The 9,051-nt window shown below is 30.7% G+C and overlaps 1 long non-coding RNA gene across 2 annotated transcripts; it reads right to left on the reverse strand.

Moving 5' to 3' along the window:
* Positions 1-683: 683 nt before the first annotated feature.
* Positions 684-7,692, reverse strand: LOC114126404 (uncharacterized). 2 transcript variants are annotated; one of them, XR_007604899.1, is made up of 3 exons: positions 5,204-7,692; positions 1,801-1,874; positions 684-1,024 (listed from the first exon to the last, which is right to left on the reverse strand). It is a non-coding gene; the product is annotated as an uncharacterized LOC114126404 (long non-coding RNA). The 2 variants fall into 2 exon arrangements; XR_003592585.2 differs by lacking the exon at positions 5,204-7,692 and having other exon boundaries at positions 1,801-2,910.
* Positions 7,693-9,051: the final 1,359 nt, after the last annotated feature.

Raw genomic sequence — 9,051 nt, forward strand, 5'->3', positions numbered from 1 at the left:
AGTACAATTAGGTATTTTATTTTTGTACTATTTACTTCAAAACCACGCGTGTTCGGCTACTGGTATCTTGATTGCATTAATTTTTTCTAAGAATTAATAAATATGGCCACTGATGAACTTAATTATTGATTTTGTAATTACTACAGTCTACAACTACTTATATAGTTATCTAATAACTGGTATAATGCGATATTCAATATTTGCAAAGCCATTAAAATATTTAATAGGAATTGTTTTATATAATAGTCTGTTTATAGTTTATTTTATGTATTTGATTTTAATTAGGTAGCTTAATTTATCTTCCGAAAATAGGATTTAGCTTATATAAAATATAATTAGCAATTGCTAATTAGGTATTATTTAAGTTAAATGGGTATATACGATTTATAATTGTTTAAAAATAAGCACCATGTTAAATGATTGAAAATAAATTTTTAGGATAAAATATTTAAAAGTACACTGAACTTTTTTTAGTATTATGTCTTGCTTCAAAATAAAGTAATGTTAACAACAGTGTAGATAACCCATAATTATATGCGTGTGCAGTCTCAATTTTAATTATCTCAAATAAACATATAATTGTTTATTTAAGATAACTTTAAATGATTGTATTGTTGCTTTATTTATTTGTTTTAGTCTTAACAGTCATAATTTACAATTAACAATAAGACGTATATACAAAATTGTGTACATATATACAGTATTATATATTATAATACATACTTGTTACAGTTGATGGTAGGTATACCTAGTAAAAAAACTCGGACGAATAATATAATAATATATAATAATATAATATGGTAAGAAATCTCACATTAGAGACACCTAGTGAATTTAGATTAATAGCATCAGCAGCTTACAGTTTTATTGTGCATTTTTCTAAGTCATGGCTCCAGTTCCGCTTAAGTCATCTGATCGGATTCCCGCCTAATATGTTAATAAGGTTAAATCCTGGTGAGCTGGATGGAGTTGGATTGGAGTTTTGCGTAGAAGCGTTTGTAGTGAAAAGTATCAATTTCGTTGACTGAAAAAATTTTGAAATCGTTGTTTATTGCGTTATTAGAGACATTACTGTGGAGCTTCATCTGTAGTTAAGCGACAAAAAACATTTTAGAAGGCTTATAGATAGTTCTCTTATTAGAGTTCTTAGCGGAGTCCCAGATAAAACGTCATACACCCATGATAGAAGTTATAACTTTGTAAGAGAGTTTAATATAAGATTAAATAATTTAATAGGTTAAATTAGATAGTAGAATTTACCTTAGTAACTAAAATATTAAGTTTAGCTTTTTGTGCTTAATATAAATAAATCATTAAAATGATGATACATTGTATGTTTTGTAATAATTATGTTTATAGTTTTTAGTATAGACAATAATTATTGATAATTTGTATTATAAGAAGTATGATAATGTTTAATTGAATATTATGTATTTTAAAAAAAATGTTCGATGAATTTTCACGAAATTTTAATAAAAAATATATATATATATATTACGTTGTTTAAAAACCATTTACCATTGCCAAATTAATTTTAAAACAACAAAAAAGGCTTTGGTCGTAAAAGTATCATCTAGGCGAAATGTGAAACGCCGATTTTGAGTAAAACGAATCCCGAGGCCCACCTACTTATTATAGCTATTCCTTTTAAGCTGTTTGTAGACTGAAAAAAAGTTACTAGGTAAAATCGTTTAATAATTAACAATAATTAATAAATAGTTGTTGACTGTTGGTATTAATTATTTTGTAATTATTTACGTGGACAATTTATTTTAGTGTTGCATTAATTAATATACTTACCATTCAGATTTCAGTTAACACATGCCGTTCATAATATAGATACGTAGACATATACAGAGTGATTCGCCAAAGTTCTCATAAAAAAAAAAAACAGAAAATTGTATTACCATTCACCACAGAGTATTTCTTATAACTTTAAGACACTAAGAGTACAAAAAATTTCAAGAATTTGAAAATAGATAAGGTATTTAAGTATATTTAAAATTTCCAAATATTAGAATCTTAATAAATACTTTGTCAAATTAAAAATGAGTGAGCATACTCAGTGAAACATGTTGTATGAAGTATATAGTTGAATACATCTGTAAATATTTATTATTTATAATCACAATTATTCGTAGAATGTCGTAAACAGTACCTATTACCAGCAACATTGTGTTATTGCCATTAGAATACATTTTACAGTAATTCGAATCGTTATCACTAGTATTTTTTTTCATATATACTAAATACTTGCATATTGTACATGCATAAAAAATCGCTAGAATAACAATTTATAGTAAGGGTAGCTCTCATTTTTTAAAAAAGTTAGTGTTTTTACTGATAGCATAATCCTTAAATGGTATAAAAAATCTAAATATTTGAAAATATGATCTATAAGTAATAAGTATAATAGTTATACTACTTAAGCTTCAAAATTAAAAAAAAAAATAGAATTCGAAATAAGTAATATATTATTTATGGAAAAAGTGTGATAGTGAGCAATAACTCTGTATATTAGTGAGCTTTAGGCTGTACCTAGTACCTCTGTTGGGTTAAAGTTAAGTCAGGAGTTATTAACTTTACTTACAGGTTTACATATTAGTATTTCTCATAAATGTAGTTAGTTTTGCCTACTCTAAACCCCTTCATAATTATTTTCAAATCCTCAAACAACCCGCAGTACTGAGTACTGATTGCTGAACACACTGAGGCTGTTATCTATAATAATATTTTTTTTAAATTGAAGACTGAAGTATATTAACTATGTTACGTTACAAGATAAAATTTATTGTTTTCACTTATAAAGTAAAATTGGTTTTTCAATTATAATTTATTTTGACTATATAATTAGTATATAATATATATACACTCTACATCTCGTTAAAACTTAATTTCTTCAAGTTAATTATAAAATATTAACAAAATAATATAATGTAGTATAGTATAATTTTAATGTGAATAATAATAAAAATAAAAATTGAAAATAATTTAGACTTTAGTATTTATTATTATTTGATTTTATAGGTACTTCAGTACTTGTTATTCAGTCTTATATAAGTTATCATTTGTGAGATTATATTAATGAATAATGATTGTTTATTTGAATTATTACTCAATGAATAAATTTTATTTAAATAAGTTATCAATTTATTTATGATCGTTTAAAAAACTCTAGCACTTAAAATTATATTCGAGCCTATTCATGGATCAATGATTAATATTAAGAAGCTAAAATTATACGGATTTAGTATAATTACAATTGTTCCAATTAACAACAATAAAAGCCCCGATTGTTTTAATTATTATGTCTGTATAAACATTATATAATTATTAATTATACTTTATCCTAAAACAATCTATACTCAATACAATAAAAATACTACATATTATATACATACAGACTAAGCTTGGCAGTTGGCAGTCTTAAAAAATGAATACAAATGTGTACGTTGTACCAATTTCTATACATACTCATTAGTTTATTGTTGTTATCTAACACATGTAAAAAATATCAATAAATCATTGGTAAATATTTTTAACGTTTTTATCATACGTATATTCATTTTGTTGAACCGAAAAAAGATTTTAAACAGTCTGTACTTAAATACGGCGCTTAGATTAGAATTATTAGATAATATGTATACAATATACATACCACCATACCATATTATATTTTTTTTAATTTACTCGTTCATTTTTCAAACATGACAACATTATTATAGTTCTATCGAAACAAACAAATTGTTTACACTGAAATCACTATTTTTACTGTATATGTTGTTCTGTTTTTATGATGCATTAATTATTAATATGTCAATATCATATTGTATTCTAGCAATCATGAACAAGTACGAGTAGTAGGAGATTTAATGGCTAATGCCAACGGAACGTTATCTTATCTATGAATAATAGCTGATGGAATTTATACTTATATACATTCAAAAACAAATGAATAAAAAAAGTAATCCTTTTTCATGATATAAAAAAAATGGTATTACGATTTACGAATTGACCATTAAGTTATTATGTAATTCACAAATATATATATATATATATAGATACGTTAATTTTAAGTATTTTAACATTTTAATTGTAATACCTACTGTTAGTAGCCAATACTCGATAGGAATTATGACGTGTACAATCTATACACTGTACACGGCACCATTGCCGCAACATATTATTGTTATAATTATTTTTTTTATAGTAGTACTACTAATACAGTAATACACTATTTTTTTTAATGAATTTCTCGTTTTCTTGTACGCCAAATATATTTTAAACAAAATAATATGTTAAGTATATTTAAACATGTGGGTCTTAATAAGTACTCGTATTTTACGCAGCAGTGCATAATATTTTAAGTCATAAGTTTTAACTCGACTGCCGAACGCAGTACAGTGACTCATTTAACAGGTGTTACCTATAATGGTACTTTAGTAGATATTTTTGAGTATTCGTCGAACCATAGTCGTCTCCTCGTAACTTTTCTCGGGTTACACGGACGGACACGGGGGGAAAAAATATAGTAAAATATTGAAACGTCTCAGAACTGCGTGCGTTTTTAAGATTTCTACGAGAGCATTACGTAATGCAATACTTTTCGAGTCGAAAATCGTTCATAATAATTTTTGTTGGCACGTAATTTTAATATTCATTAATTCGCGTACTGTGTTGTGTGGAATAATTTTTGCTCGCGCGTACGGCAGGCAATACGCCGCTTCTAGAGGCCGAAATAATGGCCATTCTTTTTTAGCGTCGTTGTACACAAGTCATAATAATATAATACATTTCGCGCGACGGTGTTGTTCCGAGCATTCAATAATAAAGATAAAAAAATATGATGATTACGATGACGATGATGATGATGACGATGATAATGGTAATGATAACAATAACAAAACAATAATAACAATAATAATTATTATAATAATAATAATAATAATAACGATACGAGTGACACGGCCGCGCCCCGCCCTCCGAACCGTCACATTGGTGGATATATCGTATTACTATTATTATTATTATTACAACGTGTTGTGAGCGCGCAGAAGAAGAAGAGGAATAGATTAACATAACCGGTGGCGGAAAACCGGCAACGCGGCACGTACGAAACGGCACGACGACCGCAGCGTTGCCGGATCGTTCGCGGTGTTTATAAACAACAGCACATATTTTTACAACGCACGCCGAATATTACCGTTCGGCTGCCGCCGTCGTGTTTACGTTTCTCCCGCCGCCGCCGCCGCTGCTGCCGCCGGTGGTGTTTGTCGGCTGACGAAATAACCTTGGCCCCATACGTGTACCCGGCGTGTGCGTGTCCCGTCGACCGTCGTCTTGGCCCGCACCGCAACAGCAGCAGTGCAGCACCAAGCCACCAGCAGCACCACCACCACCACCACCGCCGCCAGGCACCACACCGCTCCAGTCTTCGTCACTCGCTCTCTCTACCTCGCCACTCGCCACAGTCGACCAACACTCGGCAACACAGAGACACAGACGCGGACACCCGTCGTGCGACGTCGTACGAAAGTAGCAGCAGCAGCAAAAATAATTACAAAAATTAAACACAGTACGATCGATCGTCGTTTCGCCAACAATAATAACAATAATATTTTTTTGTATTTTCATTACGTCGATATCGTTTCATATTTTTGTGAAAACGACCGACGACGACGACGACGATACACCCGAGTGATCCGCAGTCGCCGACGTCGTCGATTTTCGCCGGAAAAACGTCGGTAAAAGCGGAAAACGCGTGGCCACCCGTTTCTTGCACACATTTTCAGTACGTTTTCGTCGGTTGCCGCGGCGCCCGCACGCGACGTCCGTTCGTTTGATGTTTTGTCTGCGAACATTGGCACCAAAACAATAACACGAGAGTTGTTGCCGCCTCGTCTGCGGGCGTACGTGCGTGCGTGCCATTACCCCTACCTCGGCGGACGTGAATCGCCACGATCCATTTCGAGAAAAGAGACACACACACACGCACACACGTCGCACACACACACGAGCAAACCGACGTCGGTGCCGGTTTTGTCCGTACTGTAAATTAAAACAATATTCTCCTCCGCGGTGGTCACCCGTACGACAACTACGTCACGTAAAACGATATTGTTTGTGTGTAATAATAATAATAATAACACTGTACAGTACACACGTATCGTCACGTAACGACACCGTCTTGACTACACTTGGGTAGTTCCCCTTTGCGACGTCCGCAAACGCCACACGCACACACACGCCCTTGTTGTTCCGTTCGGCGGTGAGTTCCGTTCCGTCGCCGCGGTTATCGTCGGACCCGCCTGTTGGCGAACGATCGTCTCGAAAAACTATTTTCATGCTCGCCATATTCGATTGATTGGCGTTCTTGGACTACGACGTTTCCCGTAAGTATGTGCGATACGATGCACAGCAGGGACGTGATGACGTCTGCAGCGTCGACCGCCGAAAAGCCAAAGCTGTTGTCGTTGGACGTAGAACATCTGGTGTCCGAGATCAAAGAAAATCTACGGTTGTCGGGGTTCAAGTCGAGGCGTCACCGCACTACCCACTATGCGAGGGTGAAACCCTACACGACAAGGCCGGTGGCTTGCGACTCTTGTGCGGCCAGAAGACCGTGTCGGTGCGATGACGACGACGACGACGAGACCAACGACGACCCGTACGAAATGCTGCAGGAGCTGTTGCGTGAAGGCAGTCTTATCAAAGAAGCAGTTCGCCGACTGCAGTTCGGTCTCTCTCCCAAACAAAGGTATTATTATGAATCGGATGAAGAGTCTTCCAGGAGCCCCAAATTTAGATTGTGTTGAGAAATTTAATTTGATCACGCTATGTCCATAATAATATTATATTTGGTTCCTTTTTATAAAATTGTTATTAAGCTGTTTATAAGTTGTTCAGATAAATACTGATGTATTGTTTACAATTGTCTCATAAGTATATAGGTAACTGATGATTAACAGCGATTTCAGAACAAAGTTTTATACTTCACATTTCACATTTTTCACAAAATTGTTTTGATAACTATCAATTAGCAAACATATAATTAACGTCTAGTCCAAAATATAAATTTGCAGTCTGACTTAACATTTAATGAATAAAATATAAATAGTAGATACATTTTTGTAGGTAAAACAAACATGATCAATGTTATTAATACTAATATATTTTGTGTTTATTTAATATCTAGTTTATTTGACTACAAGTAAACTCTTTCATATAAATATATTGTAGAAATCATTGATTATTTTGTATGTTCAATCAAAAAAAAAAAAAAAAAATGCATCACATTTTGAAATATTCATTAACAATAAAGTATTTGAAGTTTGTTTTTCTAATCAAGCATTATGTTAAACATTTTTGACCCATTCTAATACATAATTATTGTTTAAACATGGTATCAAAACTGTTGTTATTATTTTATTAACTATTGAAAATTAGGTTTGTTAATTTTATTATTTAAAAATTAAAAGATAACTTTCAATCCACTCAATGTCTTTCAAATTACTAAAATTAGAGTCTAGTTGACCATAGATTTTTAAAGTTACCTTATTCTTTATAATACTAAAATTGTGTAAATACTATTCAAAATTGTATTTCTGTACCAGTTAATGTTGGGTAGTTTAAAATGCCATGTTATTGTCAATATACTCAAACATGTATATATTATGTATGTTTATTTTTCATTACAAATTTATATTGCAAATGTATTGTGGATTGCTTTTTTTATTTAGTCAGCATTCAGCAAAAAGATCATTAAATTGTTTTGTAAAAAGTCTTATAAAATATGATAATATGTACAAGTTTTTTTTTTCTATCAAAATTAATTTGATAAATGTTATTTAAACCTCATATTGTTAAAAAGATCTATTTAAGTTTATATATTGTAATTTGTAAATAATGTGTGCATAACTCAAGTGAATGGACCAATACCATTAACCTAAACTGTTATTTACAGTAAGTGAAAGTATCATTATTTTCTTTATTCAACAACATTAGTAAGTGCTTAAAAATCTATAAAATAATTTAAACAATGTTGTGATTTTTTTTTATTAATAATTTACCTATTTAATTCATCAAATGCCAAATTCACCTTCTCTTGTTCATGTATATTAATTATTGTGGTAATTTATCTATTTATATCATAGTTAATATAAAAAATAGTTTTTATAACAATTATGTACAAAACCTTGTATAGTATAATAATTTTATTAAATGGTGATTTAAAATAGGTATTTTTTGTATAAATTTAGTTATGAATGGAGACTGTTTTTTTTTTGTTGTTTTAATTGTAATTTTAGATTTAACAATATAAGGGAAAATATATATTGACAAGATATTTATTATTATTTATTTTAATACACTATCTATTTCTCACACCTCGTTTATATATTATTAGTTTTGTTACGATGAGTAAGAAAGCTAAAAAAATTAACCTAAATCCTTTTTTTAAGGTTCAAGTTATGGTTATATCGCCATACTAAAATTCATCAAGATCGGTTCAATGGTTTACTTAAACAAGAAAAAACAAGACATAGTAACTTAAGTGTTTATTTATATATAATATATTATGCATAGTATGAAATATATTCCTAAATGTTTTTGAAATTATAGCATTTTTAATAATTATACAGGCAAGGAAATTTGGATAATCACCAATTCTGCATAATAATAATAACATCTGAATATTAATATTCACAATTGTCTACTATGCAAGTTTTTTATAAATTTTTTATAAGCATCAGCTGTATTACAATTCTTTGAAGTGTAAACAATGATCAGCTGATGATGGGAAGTTAAATATTTCCGTTTGTTCTGTAGACTGTAGAACAGTGGTTCTCAACCTCTGCTCACATCACCCTTTGGTATTTTTTATAAAACAACGGTGCTCCTACAATATGTATGAAAGCTATAATTTTGCTGTATAATGGTTGAGAACCACTGCTTATTGTTAAGGATGGTACTGTGGTAGTATAGAACATTCGATTTGGAATGTTTTACACACGCTCAGTTCCTCTTTTTTTTTTTTTACTATTTAACTGTAAC

The sequence above is a fragment of the Aphis gossypii genome, chromosome 3 (genome assembly GCF_020184175.1).
Source record: "Aphis gossypii isolate Hap1 chromosome 3, ASM2018417v2, whole genome shotgun sequence".
NCBI lineage: Eukaryota > Metazoa > Arthropoda > Insecta > Hemiptera > Aphididae > Aphis > Aphis gossypii.